This window comes from Balaenoptera physalus (genome assembly GCF_965194825.1).
Source record: "Balaenoptera physalus genome assembly, chromosome: 1".
In the NCBI taxonomy this organism is placed as follows: domain Eukaryota; kingdom Metazoa; phylum Chordata; class Mammalia; order Artiodactyla; family Balaenopteridae; genus Balaenoptera; species Balaenoptera physalus.
This window is the reverse complement of record NC_138882.1, coordinates 107,678,951-107,701,133: the sequence shown is the minus strand read 5'-3', so window position 1 is coordinate 107,701,133 and position 22,183 is coordinate 107,678,951. Positions and strand designations below refer to the sequence as shown.

General features: G+C 36.6%; 1 protein-coding gene across 2 annotated transcripts in view; it reads right to left on the bottom strand.

Annotated features, from left to right (window-relative positions):
• Window positions 1–22,183, bottom strand: part of LOC309656428 (uncharacterized protein) — a 467,714-nt gene that overhangs the window by 242,664 nt on the left and 202,867 nt on the right. The window lies entirely within an intron of this gene.

Here is a 22,183-nt window from a genome sequence, read left to right as displayed (position 1 = left end):
GTTGTTTGTTTTCTCAGGGATTACTATCACTCACTGTCTAATTCCAATGTCTTGAAAACCATTGTTTCATATATTTTGTCCAGTTTTTGGTTTCAGACTAGAGAGTAAATCTGGTCCTTGTTACTCCATTTTTGTTGGAAGCAGAAGTCCTTGTGCCTCAATCTCCCTTAGTAAATACTTATCCTTCTAACAAATAAAATGCAGTAGAAATGAGACTCCTGAGAGACAATTCTCTGTCAGTCTCTTGCATTTCATCATGTCTTCCAAGCAGAGGTATTGACCACATTTGTTCTAGACTAACTTTTGAAGGATATTTATGTAATAAACTGACTTAGAAGATAAAATAGTTATCTCCCTCCGGAGCAAAGGACAGATTTGCTTAAAGTCTTGAGATAGAGATAGTGTCTCTCTCCAGAGCAAAGGATGAGCATGTTTACTGTCCAGTAAAATATACATGTATTTCCTAAGCTCAATGCTCCTCTTCTGTAATGCAACCCAGTGTATGAGGAGTTGTCACATGACCCTCTGTGCATCACCCTGTGGAACTGGGGCTCCAGGCATTAGCGGAAGAAAATGCTTATTCTCCATCTACTGCTATTACTGCAAGTAATGATCTATCCTTTGTCTTTGACCCAGGAGTCTTGTGCCTTCTGCCAGCATTCATAAAAATGTGGCAGGCTAACTTGTTAGCTTGTAAACAAGGTAAAATCTCATACTCGTACTTGACAGACAAGATGGAATAGGCTAGGTCAAAAAGCAATATGACTTCCACTTGGCTTTTTCTCTTGAGGCACATGCCTTGGGAGTCCTGAGTCAATACGTGATACGTTTGGCTACCTTGAAGTCCCTGTGCTGGAAAGATCACGTGGAAAGTCAGCGCTACGTTTGAGATACTGATGCAGTTCCAGCTGTTCCACTCTTCAGGTGATTGAGTCTTCTTCAGCCCAGGAGCCAGTCACACGAGTGAGTGAATCTTTAGACAATTCTCAACACCAACCTTTGAGCCACTGCAAAAGGGGGTAGAGAGAGCTTTCCCCAGAGCCCTGCCTAGTTTGCAGACTAGTGAGCAAAAGAAATGCTATTGTTTTAAACCACTAAGTTTTGGGGTGATTGGTTATGCAGCACTGGTTAACTGAAACACTCTGTATTTTATAACTTCCTTCTGAATTTCTTGCTCTTTTTGCTAAAGCACTTTCTCCAAAAGGTTTTTTTTTTTTAAAGTTCTTGTGCAGTAAACTTCTGAGACCTTATATGCCCTCAAAGAAATTTTTCTGTCACATTTCAGTAATAGCTTAGTTGGCTGTGAAAGTAAAAAAATGAAGTTCTTTTCTTTCAAAACAATATCTATTGTTTTCTTGCATTTAGGTTACTGTTGCAAAATCCGATATTACTTTTATACTTACTTCTTTATAGGTGATCTGCAGTTTGTCCCAGCAGCATTTTAGAATTTTTTTCCATCTTTTAATTTTTAACATTTTCTTATAAGATGTTTAAGTACAGTTTTTTTTCTTATTTATGCCATTTAATACTTTATGAGCCCTTTCATTCCAAGGTCTTACATCTTTCTCTAATTCTGGGAAATAATTGATCTTCATTCTTTCAAGTAGCCCTTTACATTTTATTGTTTTTCTCTTTTTTTCTGTGACTCTCATATAAATATTGACTCTTCTAATTCTGTTCTTTACATCTCTTATTAAATCTTCCTTTATATTTTCCACAACTTTCTTCCTAGTGCGTTCATAGATTTCTTCATTCTCATCTTTCAGCTCACTAACTTGTTCTTCAACTGTATTTATTCTTCTATTATATCATGTATTGGGTTCTTTATTTCAAGTTTTATATTTCTGCTACAGTATTTCCACTTGGTTATACTCTATAACTGCTAGTTCTTTCTTTATGTTAATAAATCTTCCTCATCTTTTTGAAGACAATTATAATGCTTAATTTAAATAATTTATCTCTCTGGTTAATTAAGCCTTATTTTTCAGGTATAAGTTTTTCAGCTTGTTTTTTAATCCTGGTATCAGATGTCTTGTTAGTGTGCCTGTGAGCTCACAGTCCTCTGGGGGTATCAACTAGCTTTCATGAAAAGGTTAAATTCCAGGCTAACCGTGATCCTTGTGGTAAATTTCAGGAATAGGGGTAGAATGGGAAAGTCATCCCAGGAGGGGATCAAGACTCTTTCATGACCTCTTTGCCATTCCTCTTCTCCACAGTTGACCCTGTTCCTTGACAAATTTTGTCATGCCTTCACCTAGGGGACTGTCCTTTCTGAAAGCTTTTTCCTTCGCTTGTAACATACTGGATCTCTGTATAGTCTAGGGAGAATCACTTGAAGGAAATACATCTATTTTGTTATATTAATGGATTTGTTATGGTGATTCAAGCCTACACAGTGGAAAGAGCTGGTTAAACAGTCTCTGCAGGGCTGTTGTCTTCATTTCTGTTGCTGGAGTTTGAAGTCTGTAGAGAAGTCAGTCAGAAAGGAAATGTAGACATAAAGTCAGAGACAGCAAGGAAAAACTGGAGCTCATAAGCATGAGTTGGAAACTGCAATGATGGATGGGAAGCCGTGTCAGTTCTCACTGCTTTCAACCTCAAGGCAGTGAGATGTTGGAACCCTTCATCGTGGACCCAAAACATCTAGCTCTTGAATCAGAAAAGATGAAGGAGTTTCTAGGAGAATCTGGATCATTTGCATGTTTATGAAGTAAGCCAGCAAGGTGACAATGTTCATGAACTTCAAAGACTCCTGGTTATCTTGCTCTAACATTCTGAGTGGAAAAAAAGAAAAAAACAAAACAAAACCCAAAACCAAACCAAACCAAGCCAATCTGAATGCTGTGTCACTTCTACTATCCAATATTGTGCGAAAGTCTTTAACTGGAAATACAGAGAAAAAGAATTCTTGGAAATGTAGTTCATACTAGCTAAGTTGACACATTGCAAAGCTAGCACAACGTCAGCATATGGAAAGAGGAGGGAAAGGGTAGAAGGACTTCTCAGGGGTTGCTGCTCTTTCTGCATATGTTGTTACCCGCTTCCCCTCTAGCTGGCCTCTGGCACTGCTCTGTTGTTTCTGGCTAACATTGCACTGACCTGGCTGGTTTTCTGTCCTGCAGTGGCAATACAGCAAACATCCTTATTGCCCTTCTTAGTGCAATAAGGATGGATAGAAAAGAGCACAAGTCCAAATCTCTCCCTCAGCTTATTTCTCAGCCGTGTTTCCCAGCTCCTTACCACCTTTGACTGGTGCTTTCCCACTCCCCCTCCCCGCATCATTTCCATTAACTCCAACACAACTGCCTTCTGACTGGACCTTCTCCCAGTTCTCACAGTAATATTTCAGCCCTATCTTATTCCACATCATGTGGTTGGTGACATCAAGGTTTGTGGGGGAAAAGCTAGCAAACTACGTATTTGCTCCCATGTCAGCTGTAAGAACATTTGAAATGCAGATTTTGGATTTTCCTGTAAGAAATTATTAAGATAATGTAAAGAAAATGATCAAAGAAATGATTGACTTCATTGGTTATGTTGTTTTGCTTTTCTGGAGATTTGTTTGACACAGTTCTTTTCTTTTCTGACAAATCATTCTAGGGGGAAACAGAAAATGAAGATTATGCTTTGAATCATAGGATTTTTAAAGAGTTGTACATTGTATATTTCAGTCCAGGCACCAGAGTATAAATGCATTTAAGGAAAGCTGGTTGTCTGAACTGCTCCTCAAGACGACAAGAGAAGGTTATACCATGACCAACACCTGCTCTTATTATTACAAAATATCATTCATCTACCCCATTCTTCCCTTTGGGTCCATAAATTCTAGCAGTGTTTCCTTAGAAACCAAGAGGGAAAATAATCAACCTTCCTGTGCCTTTAATTTCTAACCGTGGCTTGTGACTGGTTAGAGCAACTGGCAGCATCCAGCCTGGTCAACACATTTCTGTATGGAACTTTCCAGTGCTCTGCAATACTAGGCCACAGGAAATCCAGGCAAATAATATAGATGGAATTTTATTCTTATTTGGACATCATAATAGAATTTAAACTCCCACAGATGACTAAAATTAAATTCATCCACTTAACTCAGTATAACATAAGTAATGGTGTCTTAAAATTCTTTATTTTACTCAATATTTGGATGTTTCTTAGAAGTCACAGAGCATGCTGGTGAAATAATTATTACAGAAATGCTCCTAAATCAAGTGAAAAAAAGAGACAGCGAGAGAGAGAGAGCAAGAGATGTCTAAGGCTCCTATTTGTCAATGCTCTTACTGTAAACTATTTTTGAAAGATATTTTGGAAGATAAATCTCTTGAGGGCAGGCCAGATATTATGCTCTTTCATTGCCTTAGAAGATCTGGGAGACTGAGTAATCAAAATGAGGAAAGAACAAGAAGAGTCTTCAACACTTTAAATATCACAAAGAAGTTACCAGGTAGAAGGGGACAAGTGCAGTGAGTGATTTTCCTGAAAAACTGACAGTGTCTTGACAATGGCTATGAAAGCTTGATGACCCTTAACATTTCATGGAAAAAGGAGTCAGTAAAACAACGTGAAGATGTTAAAGGGAGAACATAAGAAACACAGAAGAAAGATGACAAGGTGACAAGTTAAACATAATCCACAGAATAAGAAACCTCCTCCACATTACACCTACAAACGCCTGCCCTTTTGTTAATATATAAAAGAGAGCCTCTCACTGTAACTCCTTCACTTCCTCGGTGGGGGTAAACAAGATGACTAGGCAGTGTGAGGGTGACTGATGAGAGAGAGTTTGCTGGGCAACAAACTGCACGTGAATCCACCAAACTGCGTTTTACCTTAATCAGTCTTTTATTTGTTACCCCCAAGTCCTAGTATTCAAGTCTTTCAACTGTACCTCATTTCTCCTGTATCACTCCACTCACAAAATCGCAAAGGCATTAGTAGATTAAAGTAGACATATTCACTGAATAAGCCATGTGTGTGTTGGGGAAGAATGGTAGGGGGACCACTTTGACCTGAAAACTTCTAATTTAAGCCAACTTTCAAAGAGAGAAGAGAATAATCAGCTACTTGTGATATTTTTTGATTATATATGAGATCTTATTCAAATTTTCAATCTACAGTCACAGGTCTCTGATGACATTTAATGTCTGTGACCTGGCACCAGTGGAGGACCCACCATGCTCTCAAAGAGTCCACCCATTTGCCTTGGTTTTAAATTCCACCATAAAAGGGAGAGCCTTTTATTTTAAGCTTTTCTTTCTATCTAGTAATAAAAAAATAGCATTAGAGTGAATAATACAATGGGATACAAAAAACAATATATAAATAAGTTATTCATATCAATTTTTCTAATGGAAGAATTGCTATAGTTAATGAATGAGGATCAAAGGAAGGAAAATTCTTCAATGAAGAGTTAAAAGAAAGAGATGAAGAGTTTGGCGGGGAGGCAACAATTATCTTCTTAACAAATACCATTTATATAATATTTTTTCCCCATCTGGACATCAGAGGATTGAGTTAATGATTCCCTCAGTTGCTGGCACATTATCATCACTGGTCAAAGCAAGACTCCTCTTTTATTTTTTATTTTTTTCCATTTTATTCCTATTGCTCATTCTCATTCCACCTTCCTACAGGTAGCCATTATAATGTATTAATTCTGTACCTTTTGGTTTGTACATGTTCTTGCAAAATGCATATGTTTTTGTCTACATTTAATTTATGTTTTATAATTCTATTTACTTGAAAATTTTCTTTTACTCAGGACCATATATTTAAGATTCATCCATGTACTCTGTGTACATTTAGTCCCTTGCTTCTAACTACCATACAATGTGTACATTTTCCCTATGATACATTTACTTAATGACAAATAACTTCCTCTATGCATTCTCTCAGTGATGTGCACCCAGATTACCTCTAGTTACCTCACTCCAAAGGATGCTGAAGTCAATGTCCATGTATATGACCCTTAAGGAGCTGTGTAAGAATCTCTTTGGACCCTATAATTCTACTCCAGGAGTAGAATTGCTGATGATAAGGCTAGAATATATTTAAAACACTCTAGTTTGGGTGTTGGTGGCCACTTTTTCTTATATGTAAAGCTCGTACTGTCATTACCATCTCCATTTAACAGGTGATGGAAAGATCAGACTTTGAGCTGCCTCCCGTTACTAAGTGAGTAAAGAGTGAAACTTTCTCTTCTGACTACAAGGTTCTTCTCCATTCTTAGCATCATGTCACATTGTCTCCACAAGCTTGTCCTATCCTGAAACTGGAAAGTGGGTTAGATTTGTTGTATTATATTTACTGTGGGCCATCTAACTATTCCCTCCTTTGTGATTATAGTGTAATCAAATGCAAGGTTAGTGAAGGGGGATATTCAAGTTCCCTGTTGGCTGAAGGCAACTCTAGCTGATCTCATTTAACTGTTTCCTGGTGTACTAGAAATAGAACCTCTGTATTAAAATCAGGCAAAATCAAATGCATACAACTTGCTAATGAAGGTCTTAAGGTGAATTTCTAGGAAAATGATTGATTCCTGAAGATCTGTCAAGAAAAGGGTAACAATGCTTTTAATTGGTACCCCTCATATGTGAAACATATGGAAAGCCTGACGCCACGGGCTTGTGAGGAGGGAGACCAGGTTTAAGTCTGCTGGGGAAAGAAAATAGAGTAAAACCATCTTATGATAGAGTCCTCGAAAATATTTTATAAATACTTAACGATAATAATCCGAGTGTTAGAACAATTATATTTTGTAACTGACTTAGTCATTTTGTATGTATTGTTTTAATGTTATTCCACACAAAGCTACTACATTCTTCTGATACTGTCACATGGCAACCCCAGTGACCACACTGCAATACCTCTCTTATCAATGCAAGGTTCTCAGTCCCTAAGAGAGCCTGATACAGCCATTCCAGACATTCTTACACGGACATTTCTATCTTTTACAGGGGCTTTGAACTTCATGCTAAATCAAAGAATCCTCTTGGGAGGAAGAATGCATACTGGAATTCACCATAGAGACTTACTTCAGGAGCAATGATTGAATCTCAACTTGGGGAGAGGGAGGAGGAGGCTTCTCTTAGAGTTTCCTGGGATGCAGGAGTGTGTGTGTTTGGGGAGTGGAAGAGGTTTTAAAAACTGTAATTCTTTACCTGAGATTTTGATCCCCTACCCAATGGTTTTTATCCAACCATCCACCATCTAACCCTATGATTTTTAGGAAAATTTCCTCTATGACTTTTTGGACAATAGCAGTGTCACCAGTCACTTGAGCAGATGTCTTTTACAGAACCTGTAAAAGCATTAGGAAACTGGGTTTAGGGATAGGCCAGATTAGAATTTCTGAAAAAAATTCTCTTAAGTTCCCTCAATTTCCATGGCATTTTTATCTTTCAAAAAGTAGCACAGTGTATTAGTCCACTGGAAAAACAGTGAGCTAATTTTAGGCCAAAGGCCTGGGTTGTAATTATGCTTTCTGCTGTAAACAACCTCATGTACTTGGGCACATGATGGCTCTTCTGGGCTTTAGTTGGATTAGACAAGTGCCAAGATCTTGTCCAGTTCAAAAGTTGTTAAGCTATTAAACCTAGATGAAAAAGTAAACTACAATAGGAAGTTAGAATATTATGCCTCAGATTTCCCTCATTTTTAAATTTTTTGGATCAAGTACATAAAATAATGTTAATTTCATCTTGACACTTCTTTCCGTGATTTAATATTCTCCAGAACAAAACTATTGATACATATGGAGGCTCTGTGCTAAGAAGTAGGTTAGGCCATAGGAATATGTTTCTGGTCGCTTTTGTTCAATAGCCTAGGAAGAAAAGGGGATTTCCTTGGGGAGGACTCTTTGGAGAACAGTGGTTTTTATACTTTAGCAGCATCACAATCACACAGATTGCTGGGCCCCACCCCCAGTGTTGCTGATTCAGTATCTGGGGCAAGTTCTGAAAATTGTATTTCTAATAAGTTTTCAGGTGATGCTGTTGCTGCTGGTCTGGAGACCACACTTGGGACCACACTGTTATAGAACATCATCTGCCCAGTGTTGAGGCAGTGTTCTGAATCTCTCCATGTCAATCTCATCCCCAGGTTACACTATGTGATGGGCAGACTTCAAGATGATACTGTGACCTTCTGGTTCACATTCCAGAAGACTGTTTTCCAGTAATAATCACCACACACACACACACACACATACACACACACACACACACCAGCAACACGGAAAATGGAGAATAGGGCAAATTCACATACGGTCACTCAATTTCCCCATTCTTCCTCTCTTCATGATCCAAAACTGTAGACAGTCTGGTTTACATAATTGGCCAAAAATTATTTTAAAAGATTGGTGTACTTTGGATGGTGTCTCATCAGTTTACCAAAGAATCCAATAGAAGCAGATCACAAATCACAGTTCACATATGCTCTCCCTTTCTCTCTGGAGTAGCTGATATTTATTGAGTATTTTCTGTTTACCATGAAATGTGTTGTTAACTCTATTTGCATGACCTTATGTAACCCTTGAGACAATCCTATTAGATGGGTGTTATTTTCAATCCTATTTTATAGATGGGGAAACCTTTGCCTAGAGAGGCAAAGTAACTTCCCTTGGGTTGTTCAGAAAGAAAAAGTGGTGGAACCAGGATTTGCAGTACCATCCTGCCTCCAAATATATAATCCTGGAAAACCACGAAACACTCTCTTTACTGTTTACATTCTGTAAAGTGGGCCTTCCTCCCAAGGATAATGTCAAAATGAATAAGATAACAGACTTGTTAAGGGCCACAGAGGAAGAATATATTATGCCTACAAGATATTATTTTTGAAATATTTTAGATGTTACTCTTTTTTTCTACAATAAATCAAATGCTACATTCTATAAATTTATTATCATCTCTTTTACTTTCTTCATATGTCTGATCTTTAAAGAATGATTTTTATGTCCTTTTCCTCAAAATAGTCATGCATTCCTTTTCCTTGCTGATATTCAATGAAACTACTCAAAATTATTTTATTTGTAATGTATAACCAACCCTAAAGGCAGATGTTCTGATGTCACCAGAGATTAGTGGAAAGAGCTCACTCAGGATTTGAGTTCCAGCCCCAGCCAAGCTGCTGCTCCCTGTGATTCTGGTGGTCACTGTTTGCTGCATTTACATCGGATGGGGTTGGGCTTCATCAGAGGGACTCAAATTTTTCTCCACCACAGTATAGGATGGATGATTTTCGTTTTCACAAACCCAGATTTGGGTGAAACCCATGAATATTTTGCAAGGATGCAAGACAAATAAGATTGCAGCCTTGGGACCTCCCTGGTGGTGCAATGGTTAAGAATCCGCCTGTCAATGCAGGGGACACGGGTTCGATCCCTGGTCCGGGAAGATCCCACATGCCGCGGAGCAACTAGGCCCATGCGCCGCAACTACTGAGCCCATGTGCTGCAACTACTGAAGCCCGAGTGCCTAGAGCCCGTGCTCTGCAACAAGAGAAGCCACCTCAATGAGAAGCCCACACACCGCAACGAAGAGTAATCCCCGCTCGCTGCAACTACAGAAAGCCCGCATGCAGCAACTGAGACGGAGACCCAATGCAGCCAAAATAAATAAATAAATAAATAACTTAAAAAAAAAAAAAGATTGCAGTCTTTTTTTTTCCTAATTGCAACAACTATAATAATTAACAGAATGTCTGTTTTCTTACTCACCATGTAGCAGATAAGATAGACTGTGGGTTATGAGCAATTCACAGGAAACTTGCTGTTTAACTCCACCTCTTTACTCCCAATCAGGAAAGCATTTCAGAATGCAAGTGAGTAAGCCTGATGACCGTCATAGGAATTATCTGCAATCTAATCTATTTTTTAAAAATAAATACTTTCCAAAGAGCAGCTCTTACACCTGATCACTGCTCTGTGGTTGAGAACCACAGGACTAGATGATTTTCAGATCTCTTCCAACACAAACATCTCATTTATGGTCTTGAAATTTTTGTCCAATAGACCTTCACAGTGGTCTTTCTGGATTGACTGCTTTGAAGATAAGTTACACAGCACAATTACTTCTAAGTTTTGTCCAGTTTGCTAATCTGAAAAGAAATGGTGTTATAGCAATTCCCTGAAAAAATTTAAGAACATCCCTGAGAAGAGAATAAAATTGCCAAATCCATTGCTGCTTCTGCAGAATCCTGAGAGGCATGGAAAATGTCAGGTTTGCCAGTGTCATCTGGCTTAAGAAGATTATTGTCATCTGAGGCAAACATGGCTTCCGTCCCGATTTGGAGGAAATAACAGAGCCCATAGATTCTTAAGTGCCTGAATCCTTCAAGTGGGAAATCTTTTAGGTCAAAGCTGTCTACTTTCATTTTTACATTCAGCATTTCTCCCTGTATATTTATTTCCCTCTGGGCTTCTTAAAAGCTTACCTAGAACATTTATAGAAAATATTTTTAATGTCCATAAGAACATTGAAATTTTTGCTATAATTTCATTTTTGAAGATTTTAATCACGTAGTATTTACCTTATTTATCCTGGCACAAAGTCTTCAAAAACAGGATATTCTCCTTAAGTCCTATTTTAGCTAATGTGGCAAATCACAGGCAAGCTTTTCTAATTTTTTATATGGCAGTCTTGGAATTTCCACAGCTTATGTTCTGAGCCAACAAAAATATACAGAGGGAATTTCTGAATTCAGTTGATTTACTTCACAACATTACTTCTTACAAATATATTTGCTTATCAGGGCAGTGACTTTTAAGCGTGATTTGGACATGGAAAGTTTGTTCTGTGACATCAGAAGCAAAAAGGATAAAAATAGTTTGCATCTGACAATATCACATCCCAGGAAAAGGTGATGCCTAAGTTATCCATAAGGATTCCCTGTACAGCCACTGCTACAGGAAGACCAAAAAAGGTCTGCAGTTGAGCTGAACTGAGGTTGTTTCAAAAGTAGGCACTGTGCTAGTGCAGAAAGGGCACTAAATATGGAATCAGAAAACTTCACTTCTAGTCCTAGTTTTCCTATTACCTAGCTGTGTGTTTTTGAGGAGATCAGTTAACCTCTCTGACCCTCAGTTTCTTCCTCATTTAATGGAGACAAAAATACTCAACCTGAATACTTAGAATTGTTAAGTGGCTCACTTGAGCTAAAACATATTAAAGAATTAACAAAATTATAAAGCACTTTAGGAATGTGAGATATCTTTATAAAATCTTTCTATAATTCAATTAACCTTTGAACATATGATGTTTAAATTGGATGAGATGGCAAGATTAATTGGGGTATTTCAGCTCATCAGGATATGGTGTTTCTTTCATTAGTACTTGTTTATACCCTCAGAAGTCTATCTATTTATTTGGAGCAGGGTTAGCAAATGTTAATGATTCTGCTACAGGATTTTGTTTGTTTCGATTTATTTATTTATTTATTTATTTATTTTTATTGTGGTATACTTGACTTACAATATTAAATTAGTTTTAGGTGTACAACATAGTGATTCAAAATTTTTATAGATTATACGCCTTGTAAAGTTACTATAAAATATTGGCTATATTCCCTGTGCTGTACAATATATCCTTGTAGCTTACATATTTTATTTATTTATTTATTTACTTATTACATTTTTATTTTATATTGGAGTATAGTTGATTAACAATGTTGTGTTAGTTTTAGGTGTACAGCAAAGCGCTTTGGTTACACATATACATGTATCTATTCTTTTTCAAATTCTTTTCCCATTTTAGTTATTACAGAGTACTGAGCACAGTTCCCTGTGCTATACAGTAGGTCCTTGTTGGTTACTTATTTTAAATATAGCAGTGTGTACATGTCAATCCCAAACTCCCAATCTATCCCTTTCCCCCACCCTCCCCCCTGGTAACCATAAGTTTGTTCTTTAAGTCTGCGAGTCTGTTTCTGTTTTGTAAATAAGTTCATTTGTATCATTTCTTTTTAGATTCTGCATATAAGTGATATCATATGATATTTGTCTTTCTCTGTCTGACTTACTTCACTGAGTATGATAATCTCCAGGTCCATCCATGTTGCTATAAATGGCATTATTTCATTCTTTTCAATGGCTGAGTAATATTCCATTGTATATACGTACCACATCTTCTTTACTCATTCATCTGTTAATGGACATTTAAGTTGCTTCCATGTCCTGGCTATTGTAAACATCGCTGCAATGAACATTGGGGTGCATGTATCCTTTCAAACCATGTTTTTCTCCAGAAATATGCTCAGGAGTGGGATTGCTGGATTATATGGTAGTTCTATTTTTAGGTTTTTAAGGAACCTCCATACTGCTTTCCATAGTGGCTGTACCAATTTTTTGATTCTGCTATAGGATTTAAAGGAAGACTATTGAGTTATTCCTGTAAAGACCTCCTTCTTCCATTCTGCTCTTCTTCCAAAGTTCGGTGAGCTCTTAGAAGGACCAACCCTCCCCTGCTTATCTTAGTCTTACCACTACAAATTGCCTATGAAACCAAATCCAGAAGATGGTGATAATTAGGTCTGATCTCTGACCTTCCTCTAAGAGATCATCAGGATGAATCCCATCTCTCCTTATGTCCTTCTTAAAAAGTCTAAGCTTCTGAACTCATTATCAATAACTCTCTGTACATTCCTTATTCTGTACCAATTCGAGGTCTTCCAAGAGCTTCATTGTGCTCTCTAGAATTTAAGATTAGTTATCTGCAAAATCTCTGATAATCTCTGCCATCATTAAACCTTTCCTTCTCTTTTTCTTCCAAGAGAAGACTGGCTTGGTTTGATAACACTCTTTCCACTGGAGTCCTAGCAGATGGTAACCCCCACATGCCACTGGGCCTGAGTTTAGATTAAGGATTTTTCTTCTTCTCATTGCCAATTCCCAAACATTACTCCTCTCCACTACTTCCCAAAGCCCATCTTCTTTAACCTCCTGATAACTTCTGGTGACCCTTCTTCATTCATTAATTATTTGGACACCTGGTTCAATCTCTTCCTCTCCACCAGTCCTATCTTTATTTTTAATAAGTTGAATACCTTCATAGAACTGGCCTCTGAATTCTTTGACTTCTTTGCTTATAATAATCATTGCTTCTACAGAACCTAGTCATTCCATCTCATAGTCATTCTCTAAAACTTGTCATCACCCAAAATATTCCTAATCGTAATTTTGATATCAAGATTCCCATTTTCTGACCACTACCTCCTTATTTTTTTTTCAATTCACTTACTGTTCTACAGTCCGAATTTAACAGTTCTTTGATTCTTATTGTTACCATATACCATGTCCCAGGTTCACCTTCACCTCCTATGCCCCTATTTTCGTCTACTGTCCTTACCTGGCAAACTCCCAACTTTGGTTAATCCAATATTACACCATACAGAATCTGCACTGCTGAAGCTAAACCTGGCTGCATGGCAAAATCAGTGATTCTTTTAGGTATGTGATTTCTTAAGATACTCATTTCATATTCTATATGAAGGCCACTAACAACTTTTTTTTTTTAACAGACAAAAGGGGTAATGGGAGGAGAGATTTCTGAAAGAAACTGACCATTCTCTTATTCAAACACTTTGTACTTCCATCTGGGGTTTGCTTTGTTTCACTGTCTTTTCTAATTTACCTTCCCTCTGCTAGTTTATTTCTCTTCATATTTCTTTGCTTAGTTCTACTAGAATGTAAACTCCATAAAAGCAAGCAGGGATATTATCTGCTTTGTCACCACTGTATTCCTGAGCACCCAGAACAGTGCTTAGCACATAGGAGGCACTCATAAATATTCATTTTGTCACCAGCCTTAGCTGTGGAGGGGAAATAAACATGTTCATGTCCAGGGGCCCAAATAGAAACATTGGGACATACAGAGTAGATACAAGAGCCCAGAGCCTCACCCAACAGCAGGGAGTCTGTTTAAGGCATAAAAAAGCAATAGCATATTTTTTTAAAAAGACATGCAATTGGATTTCCATGAGGTTTCTGCAAAGAAATATCTGCCTTGCAAGAGGACCTGTGCTGGTTTGCTTAGAGTCATAACACCTGGACAATTTATCTATAGTTCTTTTGCTACTCATTTTTAACCCAGAAATCATAATGACAAAAGGGAAGAACTTTGCAAACCATCTATCCTGCCCCCTTCTGATTTGCAGATGAAAAAACTTGGACCCTGGAAGTAAAGACTCAAGCCCTAGATTACACTTTTATTTATAGGGGCAAAACCCAGCTGTCCTTACTCCTGACTAATTCTTTTTTCTTCATGGTATCCTACAAATGTCAAAATGTCTTCCTAAACTGTTCAGTGCAATGCTGAGCTACAATTCTTAAAATGGGTCTAGGTTACAAAAAAAACTTATGTGTTGTTTATGAATATTGGAACTTTAATTTAGCACATAAATTTAAACAATTATCATGTTTGAAGGGAGATTTCCAAAGGTATTATGCTTTGGGGGGAAAATGTCTATGATCTAGTCAAATGGCAGAAAAAAAATTTTTATTCTTTTCTATACAAAACTCTGGTCATTGTAAATCATAAGATCATTCCCAAATTAAATAAGCAATTTATTAATAGAGCTAACACATTTTGGTTTAGAGTGATTTTCTCCCATGGCATTTGCTTTTTTTTTCTTTCTCATGTATTTATTTGTCTTTATCTACCACAAGCTCATGAAATGTCCTCTCCAAGTAGGCCCTCACAATGTAAACAGATGTTTCGTAATCATTTTGGAACAGAAGAGGACCTGAATATTTTCATCTCCTCAGTTCCTTAGTGTTGCTCATGTTGCAAATGAAAAATAGAGTGGGAATCATTTGGGGCCGGGAAGTTGGTGGGACTGTCTTATGGGGCTGGTTTCCAAGGAAATCCCACTTAAGGCTGACTGGAGGCAACTCCAAGAATGGATAGGAAGTGTGTTTTGGTGCTCAGGGGCTCTACTAATTTTTCTTCTAAGCTCCAACAAGAGGCAAAGAGAATTCCTCTTTTGGCATTAGAGTCTTAGGTCCCTAAGAGTGAATCTGAGGGGGTAAAGTGTGGGTGAAATGGGTGAAGGGGAATCAAAAGGTACAAACTTCCAATTATGAGTCAAGGGTGAAAACTCTAAAACTCTAATTTTAAACCCTAATTTAAAAAGATACATGCACCCCAGCATTCACAGCAGCACTATTTACAATAGCTAAGACATGGAAGCAAACTAAACGTCCACTGACAGATGAATGGATAAAGAAGATGTGGTACATATATACAATGGAATTCTACTCAGCCATAAAAAAAAGACCAAAATAATTCCATTTGCAGAAACATGGATGGACCTAGAGATTACCATACTAAGTGAAGTCAGTCAGACAGAGAAAGAGAAATATCATATATCACTTAACATGCGGAATCTAAAATAATGATACAAATGAACTTATTTACAAAACAGAAATAAACTCACAGACATAGAAAACAAACTTATGGTTACCAAACAGGAAGCTGGGGGAGGGATAAATTAGGAATTTGGAATTAACATATACACACTACTATACATAAAACAGATAAACAACAGGACCCAATATATAGCACAGGGAGCTATATTCAGTATCTTGTAATAACCTACAATGAAAAAAGAATCTGAAAATAATTATATATATATATATATATATATATACACATATATATATACATATATTAGGAAACTGTGAATGTCATTGCTAATTGCCTAATTATCATCCATTCTCTTTTCTTATACACAGAATCCTGGTTTATTTGGGGCAACAATGTATTCAGTTAAAATATTCAATCTCCCTTGAGAGTGACACATATACACTATTGATACTATGTATAAAGTAGATAACTAATGAGAACCTACTGTATAGCACAGAGAACTCTACTCAATGCTCTGTGGTGACCTAAATGGGAAGGAAATCCAAAAAAGAGGGCATATATGTATATGTATAGCCGATTCATTTTGCTGTACATTAGAAACTAACACAACATTGTAAAGCAACTGTACTCCAATAAAAAATAATTTTTAAAAAATAAAGGGGTTGGTTTTACACTTGCAAATAAGCTAATTTACTTACTTTTGGGGTTAAGTATTATATTTTTGAATCATCATTTCTTGTTTCTGGCTTTGAATTTTTTTCATTTATTTAAAATATATGTATTAAATCTCAAAGAAGCAGCAAAAAAAAAAAAGTAAAAAAGAAAAAGATGAAAAAAAATTCAGTCTTCCACCTTTTCAATGAAATATAAGTGGAAGTCATTCCTTGGGACTTCTTGGAAAACTCTTTAAAACAGGATAATCTCCAATGGCTTTGTTTGTTTGCCCTTTATTTTCTCTGGTTTTCTTGCCTGAAATACAGATGTAATGTTTGGAGAAGAAGCAGCCGTTCTATGATCATGAGGGTTAGTGACACGCTATAGATGACAAACCCAGAAACTAGACTCAATCTTGTTTCTCAATGTTTTTCTCAAGTAGCTGAAACAGCCTTGAGCTGCATACCCTTAGATCTCACATTTGTTAAGTCACTGTGAAAGATTTCTATTACACAGGGCCTAATGCAGTTACAGACAAGATTTTTTTAACTTATCCAGAGCAATTTTCAAAGTGGGGAGGAATTGACATTGTAGAATCTACCAAAGGGGTCTTTCACATTCCCTTCTCCATTCTGATATGCCCTCCAAAAAAGGAATTGCTCCTCCTCTCACCTTGGTGAGAATGGCTGCCATTAAAAGCCACTGTTACTACCAGGAATGTCACTTGCCTCAGATGTGTTAGAAAAAGATAGGAACTTTAGCTCCAGGGAAGCCCATAACAAATTCATTACTTGGAAGTCTTAAAGAGTTGGAGTTGCTACCAATGCGGTTGGTATTAAACCGGCTGAAAGAAGTATGCCTGAAACTTCTGAGAGTCCATCCAGAGGAGCAACAGAAGATGCTTAGAATTTTGAAATGGACAATGAGGGGATTGGTGAAGTTAGGCTAGAAAGGATGGATAACACTGCCCACAATAAAAAAATCTTAACTTTGAAGGACACCTTAATGGTCATCCAGTTGGATATCTCATATAAAGCAAAACTTAACGTCTACCACATTTTTAGGAGGTGTCACCCAACCTTGCTTGACAACTTGCAGTGAGTAGGAGTTGGTGAATTCCTAAGGGAACCCATTCTATCGTTTAAAAGATTTAATAACTAGAATGTCCTTCTTCACAGTGAACTTAATAGTGTTATATCTTAATATTAATACATACCATTTACACAGCACTTTGCTATTTTTTTATTTTACATTTTTTAACCCATATCCTGAATATGATCATTTCAACATGTAATCAGTATTTTAAAAACTATCTATAAGGTAAATAATATTTGCATTTCTCTTCTTTTTTTTCTTTTTTTGTTGTTAGTTTCTGGTGTACAGAAAGATGATTCAGTTATGTGTGTATATATATATATATATATATATATAAATATATATATATATACACATAACTGAATCACTTTTCTATTTCTTTTTCAGATTTTTTTCCATTATAGTTTATTATAAGATATTGAATATAGTTCCCTGTGCTATACAGTAGGACCTTGCTGTTTATCTATTATATATATAGTAGTATGTGTATGTTAATCTCAAGCTCCTAATTTATCCCTCCCTCCCTTTCCCCTTTGGTAATCATAAGTTTGTTTTTCTGTTTTCTGTTTTGTTTAATTAATTAATTTATTTTTTATACAGCAGGTTCTTATTAGTTATCTATTTTATACATATTAGTGTATACATGTCAATCCCAATCGCCCAATTCATCCCACCCCCCCCCCCACTTTCCCCCCTTTGTGTCCATACGTTTGTTCTCTACATCTGTGTCTATTTCTGCCTTGCAAACCGGTTCATCTATACCATTTTTCTAGATTCCACATATATGCGTTAATATACGATACGTGTTTTCCTCTTTCTGACTAACTTCACTCTGTATGACAGTCTCTAGGTCCATCCACGTCTCTACGTATGACCTAATTTCATTCCTTTTTATGGCTGAGTAATATTCCATTATATATATGTACCACATCTTCTTTATCCATTCGTCTGTTGATGGGCATTTAGGTTGCTTCCATGACCTGGCTATTGTAAATAGTGCTGCAATGAATATTGGGTGCATGTGTCTTTTTGAATTATGGTTTTCTCTGGTTATATGCCCAGTAGTAGGATTGCTGGGTCATATGGTAATTCTATTTTTAGTTTTTTAAGGAACCTCCATACTGTTCTCCATAGTGGCTGTATCAATTTACATTCCCACCAACAGTGCAAGAGGGTTCCCTTTTCTCCACACCCTCTCCAGGATTTGTTGTTTGTAGATTTTTCTGATGATGCCCCTTCTAACTAGTGTGAGATGATACCTCATTGTAGTTTTCATTTGCATTTCTCTAATAATTAGTGATGTTAAGCAGCTTTTCGTGTGCCTATTGGCCATCTGTATGTATGTCTTCTTTGGAGAGATGTCTATTTAGGTCTTCTGCCCATTTTTTGATTGGGTTGTTTGTTTTTTGAATATTGAGCTACGTGACCTGTTTATATATTTTGGAGATTAATCCTTTGTCTGATGATTCATTTGCAAATATTTTCTCCCATTCTGAGGGTTGTCTTTTCATTTTGGTTATAGTTTCCTTTGCTGTGCAAAAGCTTTGAAGTTTCATTAGGTTTCATTTGTTTATTTTTGTTTTTATTTCCATTACTCTAGGAGGTGGGTCAAAAAAGATCTTGCTGTGGTTTATGTCAAAGAGTGTTCTTCCTATGTTTTCCTTGAAGAGTTTTTTATTGTCGGGTATTACATTTAGGTCTTTAATGCATTTTGAGTTTATTTTTGTGTATGGTGTTAGGGAGTGTTCTAATTTCATTCTTTTACATGTAGCTGTCCAGTTTTCCCAGCACCACTTATTGAAGAGACTGTCTTTCCCCCATTATATATCCTTGCCTCCTTTGTCATGTTTAGTTGACCATAGGTGCATGGGTTTATCTCTGGGGTTTCTATCCTGTTCCATTGATCTATATTCTGTTTCTGTACCAGTACCATATTGTCTTGATTACTATAGCTTTGTAGTATAATATGAAGTCAAGGAGTCTGATTCCTCCAGCTCCATTTTTCCCCTCAAGACTGCTTTGGCTATTTGGGGTCTTTTGTGTCTCCATACAAATTTTAAGATTTTTTTATTCTAGTTCTGTAAAAAATGCCACTGGTAATTTGATAGGGATTGCATTGGATCTGTAGATTGCTTTGGGTAGTATAGTCATTTTCACAATATTGTTTCTTCCAAGCCAAGAACATGGTATATCTCTCCAACTGTTTGGATCATCTTTGGTTTCTTGTATCAGCATCTTACAGTTTTCTGAGTACAGGTCTTTCACCTCCTTAGGTAGGTTTATTCCTAGGTATTTTATTCTTTTTGTTGCAATGGTGAATGGGATTGTTTCCTTAATTTCTCTTTCTGATCTTTCATTGTTAGTGTATGGGAATGCAAGAGATTTCTGTGCATTAATTTTGTATACTGCAACTTTACCAAATTTATTGGTTAGCTCTGGTAGTTTTTTGGTGGCATCTTTAGGATTTTCGATGTATAGTATCATGTCATCTGCAAACAGTGACAGTTTTACTTCTATTTTTCCAATTTGTATTCCTGTTATTTTTTTTTCTTCTCTGATTGCCATGGCTAGGACTTCCAAAACTATGTTGAATAATAGTGGCGAGAGTGGACATCCTTGTCTTGTTCCTGATCTTAGAGGAAATGCTTTCTGTTTTTCACCATTGAGAAAGATATTTGCTGTGGCTTTGTCATATATGGCGTTAATTTTGTTGAGGTAGTTTCCCTCTATGCCCACTTTCTGAGAGTTTTTATCCTAAATGGGTGTTGAATTTTGTCAAAACATTTTACTGTGTCTATTGAGATGATCATATGGTTTTTATTCCTTAATTTGTTAATATGGTGTATCACATTGATTGATTTGCATATATTGAAGAATCCTTGCATCCCTGGGATAAATCCCACTTAATCATGGTGTATTATCCTTTTAATGCGTTGTTGGATTCTGTTTGCTAGTATTTTGTTGAGGATTTCTGCATCTATATTCATCAGTGATATTGGTCTGTAATTTTCTTTTTTTACAGTATCTCTGTCTGGTTTTGGCATCAGGGTGATGGTGGCCTCATAGACTGAATTTGGGAGTGTTCCTTCCTCTGCAATTTTTTGGAAGAGTTTGAGAAGGATGGGTGTTAGCTCTTCTCTAAATGTTTGATAGAATTCACCTGTGAAGCCATCTGGTCCTGGACTTGTGTTTGTTGGAAGATTTTTAATCACAATTTCACTTTCATTACTTGTGATTGGTCTGTTTATATTTTCTATTTCTTCCTGGTTCAGTGTTGGAAGGTTATACCTTTCTTAGAATTTGTCCATTTCTTCCAGATTGTCCATTTTATTGGCATAGAGTTGCTTGTAGTAGTCTCCTAGGATGCTTTGTATTTCTACGGTGTCTGTTGTAACTTCTCCTTTTTCATTTCTGATTTCATTGATATGAGTCCTCTCCCTCTTTTTCTTGATGAGTCTGGCTAATGGCTTATCAATTTTGTTTATCTTCTCAAAGAACCAACTTTTAGTTTTATTGATCTTTGCTATTGTTTTCTTTGTTTCTATTTCATTTATTTCTGCTCTGATCTTTATGATTTCTTTCCTTCTGCTAACTTTGGGTTTTGTTTGTTCTTCTTTCTCTAGTTCCTTTAAGTGTAAAGTAGATTGTTTACTTGAGAGTTTTCTTGTTTCTTGAGGTAGGATTGTATTGCTATAAACTTCCCTCTCAGAACGGCTTTTGCTGCATCTAAGGTTTTGGATCATCATGTTTTTGTTGTAATTTTCCTCTAGTTATTTTTTGATTTCCTCAGTGTTTTCTTGGTTATTTAGTAATGTATTGTTTAGCCTCCATGTGTTTGTGTTTTTTACATTTTCCCCCCCCTGTAATTGATTTCTAATCTCATAGCATTTTGGTCAGAAAAGATGTTTGATGTGATTTCAATTTTCTTAAATTTAGCGAGGCTTGATCTGTGACCTAAGATGTGATCTATCCTGGAGAATGTTCTGTGTTCACTTGAGAAGAAAGTGTAATCTGCTGTTTTCGGATGGAATGTCCTATATATATCAATTAAATCTATCTGGTCTATTGTGTCATTTAAAGCTTGTGTTTCCTTATTAATTTTCTGTCTGGATGATCTGTCTATTGGTGTAAGTGAGGTGTTAAAGTCCCCCACTATTATTGTATTACTGTTGATTTCCTCTTTTATAGCTGTTAACAATTGCCTTATTTATTGAGGTGCTCCTATGTTGGGTGCATATATATATATATATAATTGTTAGATCTTCTTGGATTGATTCCTTTATCATTATGTAGTGTCCTTCCTTGTCTCTTGTAACATTCTTTATTTTAAAGTCTATTTTATCTGATATGAGTATTGTTACTTCAGCTGTCTTTTGATTTCCATTTGCATGGAATATCTTTTTCCATCCCCTCGCTTTCAGTCTGTATGTGTCCCTAGGTCTGAAATGGGTCTCTTGTACACAGCATATATATGGGTCTTGTTTTTGTATCCATTCATTGAGCTTGTGTCTTTTGGTTGGAGCATTTAATCCATTCACGTTTAAGATAATTATTGATATGTATGTTCCTATTAGCATTTTCTTAATCGTCTTAGGTTTGTTTTTGTAGGTCCTTTTCTTGTCTTGTGTTTCCCACTTAGAGAAGTTCCATTAGCATTTGTTGTAGAGCTGGTTTGGTGGTGCTGAATTCTCTTAGCTTTTGCTTGTATTTAGCTGTTGATTTCTCTGTTGAATCTGAATGCGATCCTTGCTGGGTAGAGTAATCTTGGTTGTCGGTTCTTCCCTTTCATCACTTTAAATATATAGTGCCATCCCTTCTGGCTTGTAGAATTTCTGCTGAGAAATCAGCTCTTAACTTTATGGGAGTTCCCTTGTATGTTATTTGTCGTTTTTCCCTTGTTGCTTTCAATAATTTTTCTTTTTCTTTAATATTTGTCAGTTTGATTACTATGTGTCTTGGCGTGTTTCTCCTTGGGTTTATCCTGCCTGGGACTCTCTGCACTTACTGGACTTGGGTGGCTCTTTCCTTTCCCATGTCAGGGAAGTTTTTGACTATAATCTCTTCAAATATTTTCTCAG